General features: G+C 37.8%; 1 long non-coding RNA gene across 1 annotated transcript; it reads left to right on the plus strand.

Annotated features, from left to right (window-relative positions):
- Positions 1–9,640: 9,640 nt before the first annotated feature.
- On the plus strand, positions 9,641–10,168 carry LOC127646384 (uncharacterized). The gene is made up of 3 exons (XR_007970929.1): positions 9,641–9,778; positions 9,868–9,974; positions 10,069–10,168. It is a non-coding gene; the product is annotated as an uncharacterized LOC127646384 (long non-coding RNA).
- Positions 10,169–15,304: the final 5,136 nt, after the last annotated feature.

Below are 15,304 nucleotides of genomic sequence, written 5' to 3' on the forward strand. Positions count from 1 at the left end.
GAAGGGGGGAAGGTGAGAAAGTTAATGGTTATGCAGTAAATAGCCTACAATATGAGATGGTGGTGTAGTGGGCTAAAGCACATAACTGGTAATCAGAAGGTTGCTGGTTCGAGCCCCACACCACCATTGTGTCCTTGAGCAAGGCACTTAACTCCAGGTTGCTCCGGGGGGATTGTCCCTGTAATAAGGGCTCTGTATGTCACTTTGGATAAAAGCGTCTGCAAATGCATAAATGTTGTAAATTCTTTGTCTTATTGTTAGTAACTTCGCTTAAAGGGTAACTAAACCCTAAACCAACTTTTTTTAGTTAATGATCTGTAAGCATGGGGCTTTATTAGTACTGGTCATTGATTCAAGTAATTTTTTTGACATTTGTGTATAAAGTGTTTTAATTCTACAATATATTGTGTAAAAACGTCTGAGTGCTGCCCTCTTCAGGTTGAATGGTGGCTACTGCAGTTGAATTTTCCTATTGGCTGTTGCGGTACTTCGTGACGTAAGCGGTGACACCTGACGTAAGCAGGTTCCAGCTCACCACGCCATATTCATGTACATGTCGTCTTGCGACCGTGTGAGGAATAATAATAACATAGAGTCTGACAGCAGCTGCCAATTAATCCGTCACTATGAGTCTCAGGTGCCCCCCCCACCCCCGCTCAGCCCCGCACTCGGTTCGTTCCCTCTATCCCCGCCGGGGGTCTGCCCACTTTTCCTGCATTTTCAAATATTTCTAGTGGGTGGAGTCAGACTCTGAGCAGGTGTTTAGTTACCCTTTACGTTCTTGGTTATGGAAAACACGCATTATACAGTTTGACGCAGATATGATTCTAACTACGAAATGTTCGGCCAAAAATGGCACTTTCGGTTTTTGGCCGAAAGAGAAAAAAGGCCGAAAATATTTACCTCCTCGCCCCGCCCCTCAGTGCTCAGATTTCAGTCTGTATCGATCTATTTCTTATCATGGCGCTACCAAACAAAGGCCGATCATGTCAGCGGTGTGGAAATTCTTCAAAGTTTCTGATAAGGACATCAAATTTGCGATCTGCAGTGTTTGTTCAGCAGAAATTTCAAGAGATATATATATACAGAGTATAGCAAGAGATTCTTCAGGAAAGCGCCCCGATCCACAGCAGTGCTACAACTAGCGCAGCTACACCACAACTTGAGACGTATCTATCTGAACTACCCATTGCCAGAAGCAACAATCCCCTTGACTACTGGCGCATAAACAAAGACCGCTTTCCTTTGCTTGCGCGGATTGCGCACAGGTATTTATCCGCCCAAGCACCAGCACAAAGAGTGAGAGACTGTTCAGTGCAGCATCTCATGTTCTTGATGAGCTTTCAGACAGGAGAGACTGTCAGAAAGTTTAGCAACTTTTGTTCTTGAAGAGAAACCTGTCACTTGTACTTAAATGGAAAGCGGTCCAATTTGATGTGTATAGCAATTACATTACACTTGTTCATCACTTGAGGATACATCTGTCGTTTACAGTTGCGGTTGGATTTAGTTCAATTACTGCTGTTTTGCACAATAATTTTCACTTAAAGTGTACATACGTTTACATAAACAGAATAGAGCACTGATCTGTATATATATAATTATATATTATAGATAGATCAGTGGAATAGAGGCCCTCTGCCATTCTGTGTTCTGCCTTTTTGTTTTAATTAAAATTACTGTTGCATATTTAAACTTTTTGAAAGATGCTAGCTACGTTCATTACTTGACTGTTGTTTTGCATATAATAGTTTTCTAAAACTTTACATTATTTGGATAATTGTTAATAAAATCTGTAAAATTTTATTTAAAAAGTATAATATTAATACAATTATACACAAAAAAAATAGGTAAAAAAAAGTAAGTTTCGGTTTTCGGCCAAGTGCCTCCTGGATTTTCGGTTTCGGCCCAGAATTTTAATTTCGGTGCATCCCTAATTCTAACGTAAGTGACGTTTCTTTATTACGTAAGTGGCGCAACCGGAGTTTGCAATGTTTCCATTCACGTGCAGCATCCTTAAGTGCGAGTTAAAGTTATTGACGACGTAAGTTCATATCATTATTCTTTGTTTGATGCAGAATGTTTCTGTATGTGTTGCAAGTTCTGGCATTAAGCCAGTATTGCCGCTATTTGTGATCTGTATAATTATTAGTTTGTCACATATAGACGCTAGCGCGGCTAGCACGGCTGCTTATATTACTGATATCTGCAATATGGGTCTATATGTCCATTTATCTCCATATGTGCATAATACTGTATTCTGCAGTTTGTTATCTGTTAACATCATAACACTACGTAATCTGATCCATGTTATTAGGTCCTTTCCATAGTTTATATCCCTTGCTTGCTTTATCTAAGCATAGCCTATATATGAGAGACATATATTGATATTGTTTATTTGTAATTTACTGTTGAATCATAACAGTATGTACGTAGACAAGTTATTTATTTCTGTTTGATTGTTTATTACAGAAACTACCTCAGTTGTATACTGCTATGTGTACAAGGGTGAATCTTGCACAAATAAAAGGTGGGAAAGATATCTGATGAATCCTACTCCCTGATCAGAGTACTGTAGTGGTTAACATCTTAAAAAAACGGCATTCAGTGGGGCAATCCCCAACATGTAAATGTAATAAAAATTTGAATATTATATGGATAATTAATGTGTTGTGAAGTGATGGATATTATCCTTTTAATAAGCATGGCCCAAACATAACCTATTGTTGAAGTTATTTAGACTTATTTTATTATTATTATTATGTTAAATTCAACAGAGGAGACAGGAGAGAGAAGTCAGGCAGTTGAGGAGAAGAAAGAGTTAGAAGGAGAAAAGATGGAAATAATAGGTGTAGGGCCCTCCCAAGACAGTCAAGATGTGACACTCACTGTGTCAGAAGGTTCAAGTTAGTGGTGAGAACCAAAGTCCATTTCAGAGGATGCATACACTACAAATGGATCTCCACAGTTTCAGAGGTTGCACAAGAAGCCACAACTACCTATAGGTTATAGTTCAACAGTTCACACCCAGATACAGGAAAACACACACACGGTGCACAGTTTGCACATGTTGGGGGGTGTTGACCTCGGTATTTGAAAAATCCTGGTTAAGGCCTTGGCGATACGCCAGACCCAACAATGCAGAAGAGCTAAAGGCCACTATCAGAGCAACCTGGGCTCTCATAACACCAGAGCAGTGTCACAGACTCCATGCCACGCCGCATTGCTGCAGTAATTCAGGCAAAAGGAGCCCCAACTAAGTATTGAGTGCTGTACATGCTCATACTTTTCATGTTCATACTTTTCAGTTGGCCAACATTTCTAAAAAATATTTTTTTTTGTATTGGTCTTAAGTAATCTAATTTTCGGAGATACTGAATTTGGGATTTTCATTAGTTGTCAGTTTTAATCATCACAATTAAATGAAATAAACATTTGAAATATATCAGTCTGAGTGTAATGAATGAATATAATATCAAAGTTTCACTTTTTGAATGGAATTACTGAAATCAACTTTTTGATGATATTCTAAATATATGACCAGCACATGGTATACAAATGTTTTTTTAATTAAAAAAAAAATGTTTTCTAAATGTTCTCTCGGGACACCCCTGAACCCACATTCAGCATCATTCCACAGTCACAAGGGCTTATATGCCCCATACTTTGGTATCTGAATCTAAAGAAATATACAAAATATTTCATTTTAATGTAAAAAAGATTCCAGCAAATAAAAAAAGAGTTTGTGTGTTGTTTAAGTTGCTGTTTATAATATTCTAGAAGAAAGTCTGTCTAGCTTTGCCTAGTTCCATATTAAAAGCATGGATGCTGTCTTTGTAGATGTTATAATGGACTACAAGTTTTGTCTTCCGCCATATGCGCTCTGCTTTTCTACATTGTCTTTTCATATTTTGCACTGCTGTTGAGTTTCTCCAAGGTGCTTTTTGTCTTCCACTCTTCTTCCTGACTTTCACAGGAGCAATATCATCAATTACACTTTTAACTTTTGAGTTAAAAGAATCAAGGATAAAATTAACGGAGTCAGCAGATATACTTGGTGTTAAATATATAGCCTTCATAAATAGTACAATAGTGTTCTCATTTAAGCATCTCTTCTTGACAGACACAGATCTAGCTTCAATGGCAGGAGAGATCAATATATCAAAGAAAATACAGAAATGATCAGACAGTGCTACATCCTTAATAACAATCGATGAAATGTTTAGACCCTTACTGGTAAGTAAATCTAGAGTGTGTTCATGATTGTGTGTGGGTCCATGTACATGCTGAGTCAGATCAAATGTTTTTAAAACAGTTATGATTTCTTTTGTCATATTGTTTTCTGCATTATCTATGTGAATGTTAAAGTCTCCAGCAATGGCAAAACAGGCAAACTTTGAGGTAATTGTTGATAACAGTTCTTTAAAGTCCTCAGCAAAGGCTGGAGAGTATTTTGGAGGCCTGTAAATAATGATAAGTAAAATGCGTGGAGCACCTTTTAACACACTACCCAGATATTCGAAAGACGGGTAATTCCCAAATGATATTTGCTTACATTGATAGACATCTTTAAAAAGAGCAGCTAAACCCCCAACTCTCCTACATTCTCTGCAGACACTCAAATAAGTAAAGTTAGGAGGGTAATGTTTCATTAAGGACTGTTGCACTACAGCTTTCTTCTAGCCAAGTTTCATTTAGAAACATAAAATCCAGGTTGTGCTTATTAAGTCGTTGACTAGAAGTGATTTATTTTTAAGTGAGCGGATGTTTAAAAGTGCTAACTTAGCAGTTTTTGTCCCCACAGCAATCTTAGTTTGGCGTGTAATAGGCACCAGATTAGATGGGTTTGCTGAACGGCTTTTGAAGGCCTTAGACTTTCTATCATGTAATCGAACAGCAATAGAGAAAGATACAGGCACACTGGGTTCCCGCTTGTTTTGTAAACATTTGAGAAAGTTACTGTTATCATAGAGGGGACCCGACACATATCACTGAGAGCTGGTATCAGTTGTTTTTGGTTCACCTCGAGCAGATGGAGGAGGGTGTGAGCCCTGGCGTTGTGGCAGAGGTCGAAGAGCTCTCACAGGAGGAGGGGGAGGGCGAGCTGGGCCCGCAGGTGTTTGAGGGGCCTGACGTTTTTTGCTTGATATCTGGGGGCTTGCAGCAAAAGAGTGGGATAGTTTGGTTCTAGCATACACCAGTTCTTCCATTTTCTCTGAGAAACACAGATGTGGAGATGCTGGAGAGACGGATAACGTGTCTGGTGAGAGGGGCTGTTGCTCTGGTGTTATCGGAGGCTGTAATATGCTGTCCTGGTTTCCCTGGGTGTTTTCCAGAAAGTCGTCCTTGGGTGCTGAATCTTGGAGCAGTTCTAATATGTCACAGTCTGTCTGTGGTGAACTTTGTGGGCAGGGCTCAGATGAGATTGTGTCCATGAGCAGAAATTGTTGTGGCTGAGTGGTGTTATCATTGACCTTGTGTGATTTGTCAACTGCATGTCCATTCAGGTGCTGAAGTGAAGTCCTGTGGTCATTCATACTGTGTCCAGGTGTGTGTGTGTGCCATTCAGATTGAGTGGATTGGCACACACTGCAGAAGGATGATTGAGGGAGAAGTAGATATTGTCCTTTAGCACTCTTGAACCAAGTTTGTTTGGGTGGTGGCCATCCTGTCGAAACAGTTGCCTCTGACTCCAGAAAAGATTGAAGTTGTCACTGAAGTTAACTCCTTTTATATTGCAGGTTTTTTGCAGCCATGTATTAAGCCCAAGCAACCGTGAAAACCTGTTTGTTCCTCTTGCTGGAAGTGGTCCACTGATGAATGTTTGAACTTTCAGTCTTTTAAGTGTTTCAAAAAGTTCATTGAAATACTTCTTAAGGAGTTCTGACTGCTCTTTATGAATATCATTCTTCCCCACATGAATGATGAGTCGATTTGCAGTCTTATGTTTCATCAGAATGTTCTGAAGTTCCCTGTTTACAACCGAGCTTGTTGCTTGTGGAAGGCAGCATGTAGTTGTATCCCTGCTGCTAATGTTTCTGATTATGGAGTCACCCACACTATCAGAGTCCTGGGCCCGGCTGTGCTCTGAGCTGAATGCCGCTGTCTGCTCGACCTTGAGCGCCAGTTGACATCAGTGTTAGCTACTGGCTGATTCAGTCTGTGTTCGATCACATTCATCACGTTTGGGGATTCCTCATTCATTAATACTTCAAATCTGTTCTCAAGATGTATAGGTGGTGGTAGGAAACCAGTGTTTGCAATCCTTGTCAGAGCCGTATCTGGGGTAGAGGATGCTACTGCGGCAATATGAGATGCTCGTGACAATCTGATGTCTCGAGTGCCTTTTGGTCTCGCTCCCTGTTTTTGCCATAGATTTGTAAGTCGATCGGCTTGTTTCTCTACACTCAGTATGGCCTGTCGAGGAGCACTAGATTCATGTGACTCACCGGCTGTATGCTGAGGGCGTCTATGACGAAGCTCTGTTGTGTGTTCCGTCTGGTTTGGTGGTCCTGTAAATAACTTTGTTTCAAGAACTGCAATCCTTTGTAAAAGTCTGTGGCAGTTAGCGCAGCAAGTAGATTCCAGAAGAGGCATTTTCTCTTATCCTTTTGAATATAGGCAGTTGTGTTTTCCCTTCCCTGGAATGAAAACTTTCAGTGGGAGGCTGGTCGGATAAAATAATTCTGCTTTTTTTGTAGTAGTAGTCCAAGCTTTTGAGCACTGTGCTGATTTGTTTAAGTTAAAATTAGTTAAAATTAGTTAAAATTAGTTGATAAAAGGAGATAAAATATGAAAATATAAAAGAGCAAAGCGCGGAGCAGTAAGCAAGAGCATCCGAACAGACAGTCAGAAGGAATGTGTGTGCGCTTAAGCGTTCTTTGAATTCGTTAAATGTATTCATTTAAATGTTTTGATTATTCATATCTTAATTATTTTTTTATAAATCGATTCGGCTCTTCTGATATGCGAGCTGGCTCCCAACGTTCACCTACAAGAGCCGGCTCTTAGAGCTAGAGGTCGATCGATTAATCGGCCGATTTTTTTTTTTATTTTTTAACATAATCGGCATCGGCCAATACCTAAGTATATCAAGCCAATTATTAGGCAGGCGCATCTGTGGGCAGCCTAGTGTTGTTGTGGAACACGTGTTCGACACACGCTGCCCCTAGAGTCATTTTCCAACAGAGTGAGCAGACCTCATCCACTGCCTAAGGAAGGAGCTAAGTTCCTTGGAGAAAACGGTAAGGATTACATTTGTATAACTCCTTTTATATTTAATTAAAAACTTTTGATATGTTACTGCCAACTTCAAGAAAAAACGCGACATGATGTTCGGCTACTTTGGATTAGAGGTCGACCGATTAATCGGCCGATTTTTTGCTTTTTTTTTACATAATCGGCATCGGCCAATATCCAAGTATGTCAAGCTGATTATTAGGCAGGCGCATCTGTGGGCAGCCTAGTGTTGTTGTGGAACACGTGTTCGACGCACGCTGCCCCTAGAGTCCTTTTCCAGCAGAGTGAGCAGACCTCATCCAGTGCCTAAGGAAGGAGCTAAGTTCCTTGGAGAAAACGGTAAGGATTACATTTGTATAACTCCTTTTATATTTAATTAAAAACTTTTGATATGTTACTGGCAACTTCAAGAAAAAACGCGACGTTCGGCTACTTTGGATATTGATAGCGTAGTTGAAGTTGCATTATCACAGCAGAAGGGTTGCTATCATGTCACAATAAGTAAGCAAGAATTTTGCAATTACAGACAGTGAATCTGAGACTTTTATTTGTTCTGTTTGTGTGTCTTATATTTGAGAGGGTTGTCACTCAATGTAGAGAAATAAGTAATAAAAAAGATACCAATGCACTATAGGCTATTGAAGGACTGGCTTTGGTAAGCTCAGACGTTATCGGTTCTGCTGTCGGTACTGGAGAAATTAAGAAAATACATTTATTATTGCTATAAAGAGAAAGTTATTTTATCTCGCCAGCCATTTCTATGTATAATAATATGAAACCATTTGTCTGTGATGCAATTTAGCTATTCGCAGTCAGAGAGAGAGAGAGAGAGAGCGAGAGATATCTCACGCGGTGCTACAGCGAGCACAACATGAGCCCTGCTAAATGAGTGACAGAACGAAACATTCAAACGTAGCCTGTTTACACTTTAGATCTGTGATATTAGTCTGATTTTATTTTAGATTTCGCCTTCCAAAGATTATAAAAATAACATAAGCCGCATTCTGTCTAGCACAACTTCCTTCCCTTCACAGCGGTGCACTGACATTTCTCCCTAAAACTCAAACTTAACATCAGAATCAGCACAATTGGTGATTGTTGTAAAATGCAGTCTAGCTACTGTTGCTAAATTGCGGGACGCGTTTAATAATAAAAAGAGCGCAAGAGATTCCGTTCCCAAGGCGGCGCGCGCTCCGAAACAGACCACAACGAGACAAGCAAAGTATAAGCTACTTTGGGTTTCATGTGCACGTCTAAACGATCAAATATACACAAAAATATGTCAAAACGATCGGCTTGGAGATTCACTTAAACACACAGTTTATGTCTTAAATGGATGTAGTTATGGAAATAGATGGGAGAAACTATGCTGCATCAGGAGCCTATTAGATCTGAACTCGGTCTTAAAGGGGAAGCTGTCTAATAAACATGCTGACGATTGAGCCATTACTGCGAATCAAACAACAAAAGGCAAAGAGAAAATCACTTACAGCTCTTGAATGAATAACTTCTGCATTAATAAGCATTAATCTATCTATGATAAACTATGCAGTGTTATTTTACAATTGATTACTTTATTAGATTTCTTTTTAGACCACACCTGAACAGTAATGTTAGTAGACCTTCCTGAAATTAAATCACTGTGCCTATATAACATTTATCTTTGTGTATATATATATATATATATATATATATATATATATATATATATATATATATAACAAAAGAACATCCGTTAACAATACCGTTAAAGTACCGGATCGATAAGCAGTATCGGTAAGAGTAGTAATACCATTAAAACCTTAACAATACCCATCCCTAGTTATGCCTGTGCTTCTCTTGGATGCTCTGAATATTGGATTACGTGTCTGGATTGCCCCTTAATTAAAGATGCATTTGGATCTCAACCTTTGTGTCTCGGAGCAGTTCGTAACACCTGCTTTGTTTATTTAATATATTTGTTATACATTATTTATACAATATGTTTTTACATTTATACATTTTTAATTTAAGTCTACAAGTGCAGATTGGTCAAGTGGTCAATAAATGTATTTGTTGAGAAATTTTGTCTATCTTAAGTAATTATTTGTGTTACATTTTATCTTTCAAATAAAAGGTTCAAATAAGAGGTTAAAAACAAGCACATATCGGCCAAATATCGTCCAAAATATATCTGCAGCATTAATCGGCCATCGGCCGACCCGGATTTCAAAAGATCAGCATCTGCCTGAAAAAACCCATATCGGTCGACCTCTACTTAGAGCCGACTCGTTCGCAAACAACCCATCACTAGCATGTACAATGAGGATACATAGACTGACAAGGAGGGCCGCTTCAGACTCTGTGGCATGATAGTGAAACTTCTAGACCCTAAACTTTTCAAACAAACAATCTGACTGACAAGAGTTCACATAAAAATGAATTTTAAGACTTTTGACAAGTTTTCTCTTTTCATTGTGTTTATTGTCAGCCTGGGTGTGACTACAACATTCAGCTGTGAGAAGGAAATGGCCACACAGAAAGAGACAAAACCATCAAGGTGAGTGCTGGATGTACAGTAGATGAAAGATCTCAAGTTTTTACCCTTTAGTTTTAGTTTCTATTCATGTACTTTTTTTATGATTTTAGGTGGGCGACACTGATATTGAAGGAATAAACATCATGGCCTTCAGACAGTCTTCAGTTTCATCTGAGTGGCAATGTCATCACTACTCCTGACCATATTCCCACTCTGGGTCGGTGTAGTAACTTTGTGAATACTAATTTTAAATGTGGTTTCTCATATTTGCAGATATTTTGGAAGTCATTGTTCTTCTTCCCTCTCTAAAGGTAAAGCTCTACAAGAGTGACAACCTTGACAATCCCTTCCAGAGTGTGTCTCTGGGCCAATCCCTGTTCTTTCACTTTTCCTCCTTGCCACATGATGGAGAGGTAGATCCATACTTATCACCTTTCTATTCAAAATAGGATTAGCCTACGCTATTCAGTTAAATCAGTTTTTCCCCAACCCTGAAATAAAATATGATATTACATAAAAAATTTTGATAGAAAAAAATATAATCTTGCCTGGTAACAGGTGCATGTAAAAGGGTTAGAAATGGCATTTTAGCTTAGAATAAAGCTATATGTTCACATGCCAATTTACACAAGGTAAAGTATTTCTGCAGCTCCTTACTTGCTTTAAAACCCCACAGTGTACACAACAACAAAAAAATATTCTGATCTATTGTGGATTCTCTTTAGTGATCTCCCAAAGGAAAAGTTTCTCAATTACATCATATCCACCTTTAACTCGTAACAGTTTGAAAGCGGGCTCTGTCTGCTCCTATAAATGTAACACTCAAATGCTCCTCTTATCGCATTATTTATATGAATAAATGTTTTCCAATTAAATAGACTAAATATTAAATGAAACACATTACAATAAAATGCAAGGTAATCTCTTTTGGTAATAAATTATTTTGGAATGTCTGATTACCAACTAAACAATTTAACTAGTGGAATACAGTTACTAATATTTTGTATTGTAATACAAAATCCTGTTACCGTGTGACAACACTATATGCGCAAAATTATTCTTAAAACTACAGAAATGGAAAATACCAATAACACTTTACAATAAGGTTCAGTTAATTAACATTAGTTACTGCATGAAGTATCATGAACTAATACTGAACAATATATGTTTTTACAGCATTTATAAATCTTTGTTCAGGTTAGTTTATAGTGCATTAATGTTCATCATATATAACTTTTCATTTTGAAAATGTATTAATATATGTTGAATTTTACCCTTTAAGCTCGGATTGGCCCCTGCTGACAGGCCTGGTGAGAAAAAAATATTAAAAATATTGATTTTGACACAAAATTAGTATCATTTTAGAACACATTTAATCCTTTTGGTAAAAATCTGCCTTCAAAATAAAGTTGACCCTTGTCTTAATGTATTCCAGTGTGGTTTGATTTTGTTAGCTTGAGCTAAAACAAAAATATTATGACAGAGAAAATTTACTTTGGAGGGTAGAATTCAGAAAAATTATTCTAAAAGGTTTGGAATTAGTTTTTTCAACCAACATACACATTTGCGCAATTGGACTTTTGATTCCAAATTTTATCCTTACTGAGAACTATCGTTTGTGACAACTAGCCCCAACTATTTAATTAGGATTAATTCATAGTAGTGCTGCATGATTAATCATATCGCAATCGTGATGTCAGCCTGTGCGATTATATGACGGCAAAATGCTGCGATTATATTAAATAAATAAGTGCATGTGTGGACGTGACAGCCCATTCTCTCTGAGAGCTGTTTGCCAATTTTCTACACCGCTAATAAAAAGATGACCAGTCAGTCTCAGTTTAGGGAGTGGCACTTGTGGTCATGTCATGTGAGTTTCTGATGTGTTCAGCATGGAAATCAGGTGAAGATAGATGCCAAGCAGACCGACACTGAACTGGTGGCCAGAAAAAAATAACACAAACACAGATTACAGCTTGGCGATACGTCTTTATTTCATCAATAATTAAAGTTAATATAATACGGGAGCGTGGCATGTAAATAAGCTCAAACTCCAAAACTGTCATTCTCTGTGCAGTCAGAGCTGCTTCAACCAGTCGCGGAAGAGACACAATCTGGCGGGAGTCGAGACCGGGAGAGATATAAAGTTCTGCCAGGTGATGCGCACTCTAACACGGAGACACTCCTCTCTCAACCCCGTTGTCTGCAGCTCGAATGTCTGATAGAAACACAGATCACAGCTTGGCGATATATCTTTATTTCATCCTTAAATCGTCTCTCACCCCCGCTGTCTGCAGTTTGCAACATGTAGCATCATTGATGAGATCATCATGATAAGATTGTGTGTGTGTGATTGTGTGTGTATATATATAATATATATTGGTTTTGGATAGACAAGATTGACAAATGCTTATCAATAATACTCTTATGGCTAAAATATTTACAGTGTTCAGTGGCTAAAATGTCAATATGACTAAATGTTACTAAAATATGACTAAAATATCAACAGTTTTCATTGACTAAAACTACTTTAAAAAGCCCAATAAACCAAACAAAGCACAATTACAGTTGTGTTTGCGAGTGTCACACCATATGACAAGTCTTCACAGAGCTATAAAGAGACATGATGCACAGTTAGCAAAGTGGGATTTCAGAAAATGATCCACACACTGGACAAGAGGTACCAGCGATAAGTAAAACTTTTTAGAAAGAGGATTTGGAAATACTAGTTGGTCATTTAAAAAACAAAAACGCTACAACAACAGTTTTAGTGGTTTGAGTGAACAACACTTTTATATCCAGTTTCCTTTTCAAAAGAGTTTATAGAAAGTACATGTTACATCCAGCTTAAATGTCCCTATTTGTTTGGACAATCTTTTTTTCATTAAAATTTGTATGTTCTTATTTATTGTTCCATTTTATTTAGGTATAATATTGAGAAAATAACAAGTTTGCGGTAATGCAAAGATGTTATTATTTAATTTTGTAAAAATATTTTCATTTGAAAACACTGCATTTATATTTGTTGTTGTTGTTGCTGCTAGTTTGTATGTTTGAGTTGAGAAATACACATTTCAGCATTATCAGCAATCTATTTGTGCATTTTCCTTGATAACCAAGCAAGTTGACTCATGTTACCATTTGTTTATTATATCGCATATCGCAATATTACCCTCAATAATCGCAATATGACATTTTCCCCAAATCGTGCAGCCCTAATTCATAGTCCAAACAGCAGTTTAATAATTACACATGACCATGTCATGATTAAAATTTTTGTTTGATTAATTGTGCATCTCTACTCATAAGATGCATCTTCAGAAGCATCTGCCAAAAGTTTAACCAGACTTTATTTTTCGTTTTATCTTTTGGCTCCTTCCAGAGCTATGTGCTGATGCTGGACAAGTCACTCTCTCTCACTCCCAATGTGACTTCAAACTCCCACAGGTTTCCTTTACGTCCTCTGGTTACTACAAACATATAATACTGACCTTTAACCCAAAGGTAAGAACACCTGCCTGTGTCCATTAAAAAAAAGCTGTCGATGAGGACTATTAAGTTACATTAGGTAAATTACATTTTTATTTATAAACACTTTTTGCTTTCCACAGAGGAAAATGGCAGACCAAGATGTTGCCCATGGATCCTACATTGCCCTTCTCTGACTACTGCTGCTACTTGCTGTGTATAATCATGAGCGGGTACCTTTTCATTTCCTGTCAGAATCCACTAACAGATTCTTGACATTAGTGTCTGCAGTTTTTAGGGCTTTATGTATATAATGTAATGATGTTTTTCCCAGGTAATCCCACTTCTTCTGCAGCTGGTCAGTCAGACAAATGGGGATGGCCTTGCTGTGGATGAAGATAAGCGCCATTGAAAGAGGCCAAAGACAAGATGCACTTGAGAGCCCAGTGTGACTTAATAAGAAGGCCAAGCCAACCACTGCATTCAGAGCTCACAATTGTCTGGTTTTAAGCCAACATACAAGACCATGTCTGACTTGAGTCCTGTCATAAAAACAATCTCACATGAGGACGACATAGTTTTCTGGACAATTTGGGTATAATATTTCTTGCTTAAACTATTGGTATTTTCTTAGTTTTCCATCCCTGGCATGTGTGAATGTGACTCAAGATATGCTGTGTATTTATGTTTGTGAGAGATTTCTCAGGGAGGATGGCTGATGTAAGAGACGTGTGCATGCGTGCGCGCGTGTGAAAACATTTTTATCTGAATATGTTTATGGTTACCAGAATGAAAAATAAAGTGTTTTTGAATTTACTATATTCTGTATTCATGGATTTTATTACATATGCTTGATGATTCACACTTTGGCTTTATATTGTAGATATTTTAGGCTACTCTTTACTTGCTGTGCTTTTGATATAGGTAAGAAACATTCCAATGTTATAAACAGAAATTAGATAAAGTATTTTTAATGTAATGGACCCCTTTTTAAAATGTTATGAACATTTTCCAAATCAAATTGTGAAAATTAATAAGTCATATTAAAATTGTTGTATGCTATTTGTTATGGAATGCACATGAAGAAAATGTTCCCTCTCTCTGAAATTGTATCACTGAGATAACTCACAGGTCTCTGTTACAGCACTAGACTGTAAACGGCAAACAAAAAAGTGACACATTTTTGATCAGCCAATCAGAAGACTTATGTGCTTTCTGACTGCCAATCACATTCTTATTGTAGTAGTTGAAGCAGAAAATTCAGGTTTAATGACAGCTGAGGGTGCTGATTAACTACTTGTGTGTTTGATAAACATGAGAAAACATACTGCTCTACAGTTCTGCGTCAGTCCAACGGTATCTTTGGAGACCGGTGTTTTGGAAAGAGGGGGCGTGTCTAATTTCACAGCACGTTCTCTTGGACGTGGAAGTTCCAAAAAAGGCTAAAATCGCTTGCAGCACCCTTAATGCTCTTAAAACAAAGTCCTGTACTCGTGAAAGTTGTTATAACGGAGGAACTGAGGAGACATATGGTGTTACTTTCAGTGCCAGACCTATTAAGCGACATAAGTGGCAAAATAGGGCCCAACGACCACAAGGGGACACCCTACTACAGGTTCAGAATAGAATGACAGTAAATAGCACTGGCCAGACTGCCTGGATATAAACACACCAATAGTCAGATGGAACCTCAATTTAATATAAATATTAGTATATTTAACAATTGATGTAAAATTAGTATAAATTTTAGTACCATTAGTATAAATGTGGTGTGTGTGACAGCATTTTTCTAGCGACTTCTCACGGGCCGGCGGAAAGTAAAAGTCATGAACCGACGTGGTTACCAGGTCTCTGGACCTGTGATTATTTTTTTACACTATAATTCAGTACACTGCTGTGCAAATCATATCTGTCACTATTTACACCAGGGCTCAAATAGTATGTGCTACTATTTACAATAAGTGTAAATAGCATCTACCTTACCTTAATTTGTTAATTTCTTTCTTTCCTATTAATTTGCACAGTCTTTGAATTTCATATATATATATATAGGACCGCCATCAGGATTTATGGACAGGG

Source organism: Xyrauchen texanus, chromosome 7 (assembly GCF_025860055.1).
Source record: "Xyrauchen texanus isolate HMW12.3.18 chromosome 7, RBS_HiC_50CHRs, whole genome shotgun sequence".
Classification (NCBI taxonomy): Eukaryota; Metazoa; Chordata; class Actinopteri; order Cypriniformes; family Catostomidae; genus Xyrauchen; species Xyrauchen texanus.